We start from the raw sequence: 14,367 nt of genomic DNA on the forward strand, positions 1-14,367 counted from the left end.
AAGTCAGCATCCAACAGTTTGTCGAGGTATTTGGGGTATTTTTCTCACTGGACTCAGCAGGTCCGTCAAATTTTTGCCGAGTCATGTATTAAAAAGGTTTGCTTGTCCGACGCATTGTCCCTTTGTGGTAAATGAGTTGGTTTCAATGTCTCGGTTTTATGAATGCTCGGGTGCAGTGGATCTGTGGAATGTTCAAAAAGTATAATTTCCTTAACCATTCGGCTTACGAGCTGAAGCTCAAGAAAACTGGGGGGCAATGTTTGGACCCAATTTTACACCATCGGCCCAAGCGATCGAGGCCGTTAAGTGAGCATAGTTCCCGACCGTTGGATGGAGAAGTGAGGATAATTGTGTTATTAAAGGATAATGTTATGGTTTTTCTTATCATAATATTTATTTTTTAATAATGGTTTATCTCGACATTTTCTTATGAAAATAATTATCTCCAAACAAGCATTATAGTTCAAATAGACTTGGAATTCTTGTTATCAGATTGGAGTAGCGTGATGGGTGTGACTAGAATTGTCGAGGTGCATGATCTTCTTCTATGCGCGGGTTAATACTAAGATGAAATCCCTGATAACCATCAAAAATAATGGAGCCACACGTATCCTAGATTGAGATAATTGTTGGCATAAGAATTATATGCTAATAATTAGCAGTCTTCAGGGGATAAACACGCATGCATTGATGGTTTGATTCCATCAAATCCTACGGCCAAGATGATGTGGAGATTTTGATGCAAATTGATGGTTTGATTCCATCAAATCCTACGACCAAGGATGTGGAGATTTTGAATAAAGCATGGTTTGATTCGGTTGGATAACCGCGTACAATTATGAAGGTTCTGATCCCATCAAATTGGTATTGACCTAATTTAAGATAAGGACTAGTGGGAGATTAATCTGCACAAGTCATGCCAAAGGTCAAATACAATTCTTTGGAGATTAAGCCACGTTAAGCATGCATGTCTCTATAAGTGATGTGAAAATTGAATTGACACACAAATTAAACCCTATGGATGACAATTGTAGTATATGAGCAAATAGGGATCGTTCTAACCGGGGATTAACTAGGGATGCTAATCAATGTAAAACTGACTCAAGAACATAAAAATATAATGTAGAACACTAAACTAGACTCAATTAATGCAAAACTAGGGTTTAAAACACCTAAACAAACTAAAAACTCAAAACAGCAACTAAAAGGCTCAAAACTGCCTTAAAACCACTTTCTGGGCAGTTTTGAGTACCTAACACTAGTTTGGACGAATTTGGACTATGACTTGACTCAAAACACTTAAAAACACAACTAAATGGATTTCTAACTAATCTAACACTTTAAAAGAAATGGGGGAATGATTTTGACGAAATTAAAACTTTAAAACTCAAACTTTAAAAACAAATGTAAAGCAAAACAGATTGTGATTAAATAGAATGGTGAGAAACTAGTTAGAGGGTTCCTTATCCACACATGAACATATGCATACAACTCAATCTCCAATTACTCTTTCAACAAACCATGAATGACAATGCCCCAAATTAACTAGATTGCACCAATTAATTCTCAGATTTCCCTAGATTCATTGAATTGAATGGAATACGCATTACAACCAAATTATTCTTATCAAGGACCCTAACTATGGAATACGCATGATAGAGACACATATCAAAGATCATTAAGTTCAATGGACATCATAAGCATTGACGAGGCATTCATAACTATGGGATACGCATGTTACTCTTGCCTAGGATTTACTTAACGCAATCGTGACTAGCGACTGTCACTACTTATGAATATAAGTTAATAACGATTAGGTGAAATTCCCTTATATCCTAGCATCAAGTTTAGGCATGCAAATTAAGTGTCGACCCTCAACCCACATACATAAACAAGTTATCAATCAAATAGATAAGTAAATCACATTCACAATTTCTGAAATCATAATTGGAAGAAATCAAATCATATAAAACATATGTCCATGGCTTCAAATTCACCTCTAACTAAAAAGAAATTAGTTCCACATGTCTAACATAATTGAAAGGCAAGTTAAATTAAACATGAAAACAGAAACAAAGAAAGAAAGAACTCCAAACACTCCACTAATGGCAGATTGCATGTGCAAGGCTTCTCCTTCCTTTGGACTGCACGACACTCCTTCTTTCTCCTCCTTTGGTGGCTGCACAAGGTGGTGAAGGTTGTGGGAAGACACGGCTGTGGTGGATGGATGGTTATGGAAGAGGGTAGAAGGGTTAAAAGGACTAGGGAGGCACGGCAAGGACTTAGAACTAGGGAGAATGGGATTGGTGGTTGCGGCAAGGGTTTAGAATGATTTTCTGGAGTGAATGGATGATATGGGAGGTGGTAGTTCGGCCAAAAGGGTTTTAAGGAGTATATATAGGCACTTCAAACCCTAGCAATCAGATTAGGGTTAGAGATGGGCCTTCTAGAATGCCTTGCAAGGCAAGGAAATCAGGTATTTAAAACCCTAGGTGCAGCATAGGATTAGGGAAATCAGATTTGGAAATGGGCTAGGGTTTAGGTGCGGCAAAGGGTCCAAATCTGAAAGGGATTGGGCTTATGGTGCGGCAATGTCCAAGAAGGTAAGGATGGGTCATCTAGAAGCCCAAAGCCAAGAATAGAAACTCTCGAAAATGGAAACCTCCAAGAATAGAAACTTCCAACTTTAGAAACTTTAGTTGCCAATTCCGACTTCTTTGTTCTTCACTTTCATTTCTTAATTTCTTAAGCTCCCTTGACCTTCAAACTCGTCCATTCCTTGTGCTCCAAGCATGTACTTTCCAATCTAAGCTCCATTTTGCTCCAAAAGGCTCCAATTTGCATCATTTTATGTCATATGCCCTTTAAGCCTGAAAACACATGAAAGTATCTCAAAAGACTACTTTAACGAAGAAAACATAACGAAAATGCATAAGAACTAGCTAACTAAGGCGCATAAATATGCTCCTATCAATAAGTAGGAGTGATTGTGCAACGTTCAAGAGGCCTCCAATTCAACACACAACTGCCCTGCGCAAACTCTCTCAACAACTTTGAGATTTTTATTTTCTCTTTTCGCTGACACACCTTCCGTTGGCATCAACAGCACTGTGAAAGTAACCGATGATATCTTAAGTCTGCATAGATAGCTCTGTTACCGTAGAATCAGCCGATCTCACAGCATCTTCTGTTAGAATCAACAACACTGCGGCGAGGACAGTTGGTTGCCTATCCAATTCTCGGTTGAAAAGGATTTCCGAATCCTTATTGATTGATGTCATCTCATTAGCCTTCTCGGCGAAGTGAGGTGTTACAGTTTACTGAGCTCAGCGCATTGCACGCCGAGTTATTTTATGATTGGATACTCTCAAGGGGGATTTAGAGTTCGGCATTCAGATGGTCGAACCACGTTCACTATTAAGACTTATATTCGCTTTGAGTATTTGTTCCCTTACACTTTGGTGTCGACTCGGCGTGAGTTTACTCTGACGAATAGCATCACTGTGACCGAATCCGACGACGGCGATTCGTGAACTTCGTAAGAATAGTAGCCTTGTCTTCAGGTTCGAAAACCTAAGAGGCCGAGCGTGTTCCTTCCTCGGTCGCAATCGCAAGACGCAAAAGTCAGCCGCGCACCCAATGCAGCATCAACAAATTTACTCCTCGGCCGAGCTTGGCCGATGAGTTGGCACGCCCTGCATTCATCAAAGGACGTAGTTAGCTTATAGATTACTCGGCCTGCGCGCCATGTAGGCTTGGTAGTTTTTAGAGTCAACAACGGCAATGATGGAAAGGTGAATGATGGAGTGACACCCCTTTATGGCTGAGCTCTTTGTCCTTTTTACATTAATTCTTCTTTCTCTTTAACACATTCCTAGCCTCTTTAGTCTTCAATTTTGTCCATCCACCTTGCTTCATTCATGTGCTATTCATTCCAAGCCCAAAATTGCTCCAAAATGCATCTTATTGCTTTGTAAGGCCTATGGACCTACAAACACACAAAAATAGCTTAAAATACATAATTAACTAAGAAATAACAACATAAATGCATGAGAACAAGCTAACTCAGTTGCATAAATATGCTCTTATCAAATTCCCCCACACTTAGCTTTTGCTAGTCCTCGAGCAAAACAAAACAAACAAAACAAACAAAACACAATCTAGATCTTCCAATATTTGCCTCAGGGATTTTTAATGAAACATGACATGTTAAAAATCATCATTCCAACAGATTTTGGTCATCTTTACACTTGAGCACATACTTAATCACGGTCACCACTTACTAGTTCACAATTAACCAATTAAAACGATGTTTTGAATGTAGTAACATGCCTTAGAGAATTTGCTTAATTTCTTACAAGATCCTCTCTATTTTCACACACATTTTCTGACTACATACCCTACACTAGTATATGTGAGAAGATTCATGTAAACACAAAAGACTAGGACTCACATATGTTATAACAAAGAAAGCAATTTTCTGGAGTTATTAAGCATGTTTAGATATGATCTCATGAATGGAATGCTACTACTTAGATGCGAGAACTAGTGACACCATATGCTCATACCAATTTCGAACTCTACAAATTGAAACACACAACACTCAAGATTGAAATCAAGGGTTGTAACAGGGCTTAAGGGTAATGGCTAATAAAGAAAGGATAGGAATAACAAACGTTCTTAAAGCGATAGTAAGCAAAGCAATGAAATAGACACTTGGAATTCACTTTCGAATGCAGAATCAACTTTTAAATACAAAGGGAAGATTCATGCAACACTTAGGGCCGAATTCAATGTTTTGGACCCTTTTTTAACAAACTTTTTTCTTTTCACTCTTTTTTTTTATTTTTTTCTACCCGTGCCTTATTAAGGACTTTGCCACACATACACACACAAGAATCACTTCCCCCACACTTGGTTTCTGCAATACATTGATAAAAAGGATTTCATTTTAAGTCATGCTTTACTATGCTTCAAGAACAAGGGTATGGATGGTCCTAAAACTAGGCTAGGTAAGGATAGTGTGGATTAACAAAGAACATAGGCTTAACAAGGCTCAATGGGGTTAAACTTAAACACATAATGAAATAGGGGCACGGCAATTTGGCTTTGGTGGTCAGTACACAACTTCATCTTGAATATGTGTTATGCAAATCAATAGCATGCTTTGAATGAAATAGGCATGAGTTCTAGCATTTGGAACTAAATGATGAAACGCCTTCTAAGTAGCAACCAAGCAAAGAATAATGAGATCATGCAACGACTTTAGAAAACAATGATGCACAGATTATTAACTCTCCAAAAAAATGTTTAGGCTCAAGTCTCACAAGGTTGTAGCGTTCATTTGAGTTCCTTCCTTCAAGCATGTTACAAAAACTAATTTTTCCTTTATGATTGCATGTGAATTCATAAATTATAACCATAACCAAGCATACACCAGAGAGTAAATCAAATTTTCATCCATGTTTATAACTCTCTTTAACAGTCATGTAATTAAAAACCAAATCCTCATCATTGTGTTGGAAGGTACCCTAAGACACAAATAAACACACAAAAACAACTCTTTTTAGGTTTTTCAAAACAATTTTTCAAATTTTTATGAGATTTTCGGATTTTTATGTCAAAACACTCCAAAACAGCTTAAAAATACTTACAAACAGCAAGGAACAACACTAGAAGTAATGGGTAATAAACTCCTACGAATTTTATGCAAAACAACTTGGTTACCCCCCCCCCCACACTTAAATCAAACATTGTCATCAATGCTTCAAGTATAAACTCACACAAAAACATGCAAACAGACAAACAACGAATAAACATGACAAGTATAGTAAAGTAAAAACCAAACAGAGTAGAGTTTAAGAACGCAAATCTGGTTTTGGAGATAGATGATCTTGTTGACTTTCCACAGCTTTGATCTCGAACTGGTTTGGAATTCTGAGTGAGGAATATTAGAGTTCCTTGGTTGTGCAGTCTACATTCTTCTCTGCTTGTTTCTTCTGCACGACAAGCAGGCACGAGGTAGAGGTGATGATCTGTTTCTTTCTTCAATCTTTCTAAGTGCCCACCATTTGCTTTCTTTCTCCTTGTCCATAGCTGAGGATGAATTAGCACATTGTCTCTACATGCTTCGAGGTATCATTTTCACTTCCCTTATCTGTTCCCCAAGCAGATGTGGTAGACGAAGAAGAAGCATAAGATGTTGAAGATGAGTACTCGAGAGCAAGGCTAGGTAAGTAATCAGGAAGGGGTTCCAGGCAGTCGGTTCCAGATTGGAAAATTGATATCAAGTGCTGGCTGATTGCTCTCTTTCTCCTTGTCCCGCAGATGAAAACAACGACAAGGAGAAGGACAGGGAGAAAGCATGATATGAGATACTCTTGATTTCAACCTTCATGATATGAAATACTTTTGCTTTGGATAAGTTGTTTGCAGAGATACACCAAGGAATAAGGAACACTGAGTGACTCGAGAGGCTTCGTTGGGAAGGCATTCTTAGAGATGAAGAAAGGTTATGTATGTCTGCCTTGCAATGGAGGGTGAAGGTTGACATTTAAAGGAATTAATAACCGGTACTATTCTTTCACTCTTGTCGGCAACCGTTGGATAATTTAACAGTAAACTGCACGTGCCTTCTACTTCATAAGAAATCTTCGACAGATTACCCGTAATTTCTGCAAGGCTGAGTGTGCATGTGACAGGCATTGACACGTCTGGAAAAGCAAGTGCCTCTTCGATATTTGGAATCGGCGCTTCGACAAACTGCCCGTTATTTCCGCAAAGCTGAGTGTGCATGTGACAGATGCTAACACGTCTGGAAAAGCAGATGCATCTCCGATTTCTGAGCTTGCCTCTTCGAGTTCTGAGCTCCATCGAGTGCAGAGGTTGCATGTGACTAGTGCGGACAAATCTTAAAAAGAAGATTGGCCCGTGGTTTCTGAGCAACCCTAGCTTTTGAGAAAGCTAGCGCCACTTCGATTTTTGAATTGGCTTCTTCGATTTCTGAGCTCGACTCTTTGATCCCTGAAATCCCGTCGAGTGCTGATTTTTATAGAGGCACGCAGTTCGTTTCAAAGCACACTTGAATTTCCGCCTGTAAAAACTCCCTTCATTGCACTTCTACGATCTCGATTTGTTCGACCTCTTCTTTCTTCAACACCTTTGAAAATGTCTGGCCCCTCCGACTGTCATTTTGACTTGAACCTTGGTGAAGAGGCATCCATGCCTTCTCCAGACAACATATGGCACCCATCCTTCATATCCCCTACTAGTCCTCTTACCGTTGGGCATTCGGTGATGAAAAATGATATGACCGCTGCGGTGGTGGCCCAGAACCTTGTCACTTCCAAAGATAACAGACTACTTTCCAAACGATTTGATGAGTTGGCTATTAAGGATTCTCTGGCTCTCAGTGTGCAGTGTGCAGGTTATGTGTCCAATATGGCCCAATGTCTATTTGCTCGAACCCGTCAAGTTGAATCATTGGCGGCTGAAGTGATGAGTCTCAAACAGGAGATTAGAGGGCTCAAGCATGAGAATAAACAGTTGCATAGGCTTGCACACAACTATGCTACAAGCATGAAGAGGAAGATTGACCAGATGCAGGAATCTGATGGTCAGATTTTACTTGATCATCAGAGGTTTGTGGGTTTGTTCCAACAGCATTTTCCTTTGTCTTCTGGGCTGTATCGCGTAGTGAAGCTCCAAATGATCAACCTCCGATACCTCCTCCTTCTGTGGCTTTGCCGACTGCTGAGGCTCTGCCGACTACTGAGACTTCTCCTAAGCAGCCTTTGTGAAGGCTATCTCTTGTATTTTTCTGCCTCTTGTTCATTTTCACGAATTTTAATGTAAAAGTACCTTGCATATCTGTCAATGTTTAAAAAATAAACACACACCAAAAACAATTAAACAAGCAACAAATAAAAATGACAATCATGGCAAAATAAAAATGCAGAAAAGGGAAGGTTTTTAGAAACGCAAAACTGATTGTGGAGCGATTCAAAGATCTTCATTTTTTTTAATACATGGGTTGCCTCCCAAGAAGCGCTTGCTTTAACGTCTTCTAGCCGGACGAAACTTCCATTTAAGCTTGAATAGGGCCCACGGCATGGAGTGATATGTCATCTACGGCATGCTCCTCAAAATACTCATACATTGGCTCTATGAATGGAAGGGGATAGTAATCCTTCCTGATTGGGGCGTTGAGCATCCTTAAGTCAATGTAATCATTCCCACTAGCTTGGATTTGATTGGAGACCTGCACCATACAAGGTAACAACCTATTAGTTGAAATGGGAATCGAAATTGGAATAGGTGGTTTACCAATGTGTTGCAATGAAGTGACAACACTGTAAACAGATTTTCCAAATGTGCTTTCGCCTAGATTATGCATTTGGAGGTTAGTGGTATGTTCTTTGTGCTCCACTCCAATTTCCTCTTCGTTAGTGGTTGGAAATTCATCCTTCTTGGTTGGTGTTGAAGGTTCTTGTCCTATGTTTTCAACTACATCAATGGCAAAACAAGAACGAACATCAGTAAGATTCACATTAGATTCAGGAATTTTAAAGTGAATCATATCACCACCAAATGCCATTGTTAATGCTCCCTTGGCCATATCAATCTTAGTTTGAGCTGTTTTCATGAAAGGTCGTCCAAGTAAGATTGATGGTGGTAGAGAGTGGGCTGCATCCTCCATGTCAAGCATATAGAAATCTGCAGGAAAAATCAAATGGTCTACCTGCACCAAAACATCCTCCAAAACTCCTTTCGGGTAGGCATTAGATCGATTGGCTAGTTGAATAACAACACCATCATGTTTAAGCTCTCTTAAATTCATAGATGCATAAATAGAATATGGCATGACATTAATTGATGCACTTAGATCTAGCATAGCATGTTCAAACCTCGTATTTCCAATAACACAAGGGATAGTGAAACTACCTGGATCTTTGCATTTGGGTGGCAGCTTCCTTTGCAACATTGCAGAGACATTCTCATTCACATGTACCACCTCTTTCTCCCGAATCCGATTCCTTGTTGTGCAAAGCTTCTTTAAAAACTTAGCGTACTTCAGGATTTGTTTGATGGCATCTAAGAGTGGAATATTGACTTGTACTTTTCTGAATGTTTCAAGGATGTCTTTTTCACTTTCTTCATTCTGTGTTTGTATGAATCTGCGAGGGAAAGGTGTATTTGGTGGAATAACGTTAGAATTAACCAAATTGGAACCTTTCTTACCTGTGGTGGACACATTGGATGGATTAGGAAGTGTAAGAGTGCATGGCAAGGTTGTTTCCTTCCTTACAGTGGGTGTGTGTTGGACATCCTCCTCTTGTTCCAGCTTCTTGTCATCCGTTTTGGCAAATTTTAATGGTTGGGGGTCCGTTCCAACTTCTTTTCCACTTCTCAAGGTAATGGCCTTTACAGATTCAAATCCTCCCCTTGGATTCACAACGGTTGTGCTAGGCAGTTTGCCTTGCTCTTTGATTTGCCCCATGAACTCCGCCATTTGGCCCATTTTTTTCTTCAATTCATCCACCTCCTTAGCTTGATTGAGCATTGTTTTATTTTGATTTTGCTGCCCCTGCACTAAAGAAGTTAGTAATTGAACAATTTGATCATTATCCATGGATGTAGCTGAATTGGTTTGGGTAGATTGTGGTTGAACTTGAGTGGGTACATATGGCCTTTGATACATCCCAGGGGGTTGTGGCCGAAATCCTCCTTGTTGGGCAGATTGTTGTGGTTCTCTCTACTTGAAATTTGGATAATCTCTCCACCCTGGATTGTAAATGTTGGAGTAGGGGTCATTATGTTGCTGATTGTGGCCTTGAAAATCTACGGCATTGGCAGATTCCCACCCTCCATTCTCGATCAATTGAGGGCACTTATCCGTGAGATGTCCTTGCATTGAGCACACGCCACAAGCAGCTACACTTTGTACCTTTGATATTTCAACCACCTGCGAAAAAAGAGTAGAAAGATTAGCCATTTGATTTTGAAGTTCGGAAATAGCACTTACCTCATTAACATGTTGCTGGCGTGGGATATCCCTTTGACCAACGCCTTCATATTATTGAGCATTCAACGCACGGTTAGCAATTAAGGTCCTGGCAGCCATAGGTGTTTTGTCCACCAAAGCTCCTCCCGCTGAGGCATCTAGCATCTGACGTTCTATTGGTAAAAGCCCTTTGTAGAAATATTGAAGAAGAAGCTCCTCCTTCATTTGATGTTGTGGATATGAAGTAATAAGGGTTTTAAAACGTTCATAGTAAGTGGGAAATGATTCACCTTGGTTTTGCTGAATGCCACTAATCCTTTTACGTAGTAGAATGACTCGAGACGTTGGGAAAAACTTCTCAAAAAATGCCCGTTTTATACTCTCCCATGATGTGATATTTTCGGGGTCTAGTTCATACAACCAATCTTTAGCCTTTTCCAAGAGAGAAAAGGGAAAAGCCTTCATTTTCAAAATGCTCCCATCAACATTCACAGGGGTCCTGCTCGAACAAACAACCTCAAACTCCTTCAAATGTTTATTAGGATCTTCCATAGACAACCCATGGAACTTAGGAATATGGTGCAATAAACTGAACTTTAATTCGAAGTCATCGGTCTTTCCTTGGGCAGCCACAAGGTATTGAATGCAAAGTGGTGCGGCATTGTCCAATCCCGAAGCAGAAAGCTCCTTGATTGTTCGATTGTCCGCTGCCATGTCTTGTACTTCTTCAAAAATCTGAGCCGTTGAAGTGGTTGGGGTTCTTGTTGATTCCTTGCTGGTCTCAAAGTTCGTTCAAAATCGTCGTCAAAGTCAAGGATGTGCTTATGAACAGGTTGAGAACTTCGAGTCATAAACCACCTAAAACAAGAAAACAAGTAAAGTCATCAACTAGGAACAAAAACACATGAAAATAAATAAAAAGAAATAACAAGGGATTAGCAAAGTTGCTAATCCCCGACAACGGCGCCAAAAACTTGATGCGAAAATTAACTTAACACACAAATTTAACCCTCTTTTGACAATTGTTGTATAAGTATAAGTAGGGATCGTTCTGGACCGGGGATTAGGAGGGCTTGCTAATAACCTCTAAACTGACTCAAAAACATAAAACTAAACTTTAAAATACTTAACAAGACTCACCAGACTCAAAGAAAACTTAAAATACTCAAAATAACTTAAAACAACTAAATAAACTTAAACTAGACACTAGGAATGACTTTGGACGAAAATTGACTTTTACTTGATTCAAAACATTTAAAAACACAAATTAAAACAGATTCTAGCTAATTAGACACTCTAAAGTAAAGGGAGATTGAGTTTTGGATGAAGTTGAAACAAACAAACAAGTATGAAAAACTAGACAGATTGCAAAACAAATTTGAGAAATAAGATGATGGATTGGATAGCTAGAGGCTTTTTCTCCACACATGACATGTATGCAAATAACTTAATTTCCAGTTACTACTTCATTGAATTACGAATGACAATGCTCCAAATTAACCGTGACATCACTAATTAACTCTTAGATTTTCCTTGTTTTATTGGATTGGATGACATCATTCGACAACCCAAAACATTCTTCAAAAGTTCCCTAAATGACATCATAATAGAGATACAATCAAAGATCATTACGTTTAATGAAAATCATAAGTATTGACAAAGCACTTGCAACTATGACATCATGTCACTCATGCTAGGAATTGAACTTAACACGATCGTTTATAAGCGACATTCACTACATGTGAATATAAGTTTGTAACGATTATGTGAAACTTCCTTATATTCTAGCAACGGATTTATGCATGCCAATTAAGTGTCGACCCTTAATTAACAAATACAAATAAGTTATCAATCAAATAATTAAGCTAATTGCATTCACGATTTAAGAGTTTATAACTGGAATTTATCAAATTATATTGCACACATAATCATGGCTTTGAAATCACCCCTAGCCAAGAGGGGTTTAGCCACTCATATTTACAACAAAACGAAAGGAAATGAATTTAAACATTAGAAACAAAAGAAAGAAACACTTAAACGCTCAAACGATCCAAGTTGAACAGCAAGCACATCCAAGCACTTTCCTTCCCTTCCTTTGCTACGGCACAAGGTGTTGGTAAGTGTTTGAAGGTTTGTTTGTATGGAGGAATGGATGTGAAGATGAATGGATGTGTTTGAATGAAGGTTGTGTTGAAATGAGAATGAATGATCTAACTAAGTATGAACTAAATTTATGTTACACACTTCCTTTTATAGAGGAAGTGCATGGCAATGGAGGGGAACATGGAGTGGTGTAGCAATTGAGTGCAATGATGCAATGTAATAATGCATGAAATTTGAAATGATGGAGGGAACAAAGAATGGTGTAGCAATTGAGTGCAATGATTCAATGTAATAATGCATGAAATCTGAAATGATGGAGGGGACAATGGTGATTATGCATGGCATGGGTGGAAATGTGAGTAAGTGGTGAATCAATGAGTGCAAGGACGTGAAAAGATATTGTGCACATGGTAGACAAAGGAAAGGAAGTGAAATGATGCAACAAATGAGTCAATGGATGGAACATGGATGATGATGGACGACATAGGAATCCAAAGGGAGTGCAATGGTGGTGCACGACAATGATGAAAAGGTGAATGATGGAGTGACACCTCTTTGTGGCTGAGCTCTTTGTCCTTTTCACATTAATTCTTATTTCTCTTTAACACATTCCTAGCCTCTTTAGTCTTCAATTTCGTCCATCCACCTTGCTCCATGCATGTGCTATTCATTCCAAGTCCAAAACTGCTCCAAAACGCACCAAAATGCATCTTAGTGCTTTATAAAGCCTATGGACCTACAAACACACGAAAATAGTTAAAATGCATAATTAACTAAGAAATAACAACATAAATGCATGAGAACAAGCTAACTCAGTTGCATAAATATGCTCTTATCAGATGCTGTGTTGTAGTATAATTATGGATTTACAGTTGATATACTCTTGATTTCACATTGATACGTGGTATGATTTTCTGGAAACTATACATGTATTGTAACGAGGGGTTATAATGTTTTATATGGTTTCTATTAAAATTTTATCTCCAGGGCCACTCACCCTTGTTTTGTTTTCACCCTCCAGGTTTTATTAGATGTGTTTTCTTATCGTCGAAGATTTGTGGCGATTCTTAGTATTGGAGATTCTTTCGAGGGTACAATTCTTAATCCTCTACTGTACTTACTTATGCTCTAACGTCACGTGTGAAGTGGGTTCTTTCCCGCTCACCAGCGCACTCTGGTATTTAGGCACTCTTATGTTTAAATTTATTCACATTTTTCCACAACATCACACTTTATGGCTTCGTCACCTTCCAGGTGTCGGGCAACGCAGCTCGATTCGGAGTCCTAGCAGACATTCCGGGTCAGGGTGTGTCACAAGGTCACTAAACCCAAATTACAAATTATGCAGTCAATCTCTCTACCTTTTTTTTTCTTCTAATTGCATCAAAACATATTTTGAAGTTCATTCAATCAAGAAATTCAAACATATCATAAAGATTAATTTAGTCCTTAATTAGCATCAACAACATGATATTAAGATACATCAGACACCCCGATAATTCATTAAATACACAACTTAAGCATAAACAATCAAATCTCACAAACTACCCAAAAGGCATTAAGTAATGATCAAACATGCATTAAGATCCACAACGAAGTAGCCAAAATGAAAACAATTATGAGATTTTTAAGCAGAAGTACCTCATTGAAAGCCTTCTGGAAACACTGCGACACCTTTTGGAACCTTTGCCTGATTATAAGTATGAAATATAACCATTAGAATAAGGGATTAAATGTGTTGTAAGCATTGAGATATGTGAAAACTATTTACATAAAACATATAGTAGTTGTTGACAACTCTATATACACACAAAGATTTGTTCAAAATACAGCATGTACTCAAAAAATTGTAGCACTTCGACTACTGAGCAAATAGCCACCCAATCAAATTGTTAGTTTTTACATGCAATAAATTCAAAATTCACATAATCAGCAAGGATAACAGATAAATTATCATTTTTCATTTCAATTAAAAAACCATATCTATTAAAAACCTAGAACTTCAACTACAAATAAAATAACCCATATGCCAAACAATCATTTGTTTCAAAGAAAAAAAAAATCTAAAACTTAAATAGTTAAACGATATACACAAAACCATGAAACATTACCCAAAAGGAAAAAGAACTTACATAAGTCATTTCTTACATCTCGAGTAGGCATCCCACTTGTTGCCAGTTCCATCCTAATATTGAACAATTTTGTAAAAGATAGATTGAAGAGGAAATTAGCCTTGTTATAACTGCAGAAATTTTACTTTG

General features: G+C 38.4%; 1 long non-coding RNA gene across 1 annotated transcript; it reads right to left on the bottom strand.

Annotated features, from left to right (window-relative positions):
• Positions 1-10,843: 10,843 nt before the first annotated feature.
• On the bottom strand, positions 10,844-14,314 carry LOC126623472 (uncharacterized). The gene is made up of 4 exons (XR_007623767.1): positions 14,239-14,314; positions 13,748-13,796; positions 12,658-12,842; positions 10,844-10,861 (listed from the first exon to the last, which is right to left on the bottom strand). It is a non-coding gene; the product is annotated as an uncharacterized LOC126623472 (long non-coding RNA).
• Positions 14,315-14,367: the final 53 nt, after the last annotated feature.

Source organism: Malus sylvestris, chromosome 5, assembly GCF_916048215.2.
Source record: "Malus sylvestris chromosome 5, drMalSylv7.2, whole genome shotgun sequence".
In the NCBI taxonomy this organism is placed as follows: domain Eukaryota; kingdom Viridiplantae; phylum Streptophyta; class Magnoliopsida; order Rosales; family Rosaceae; genus Malus; species Malus sylvestris.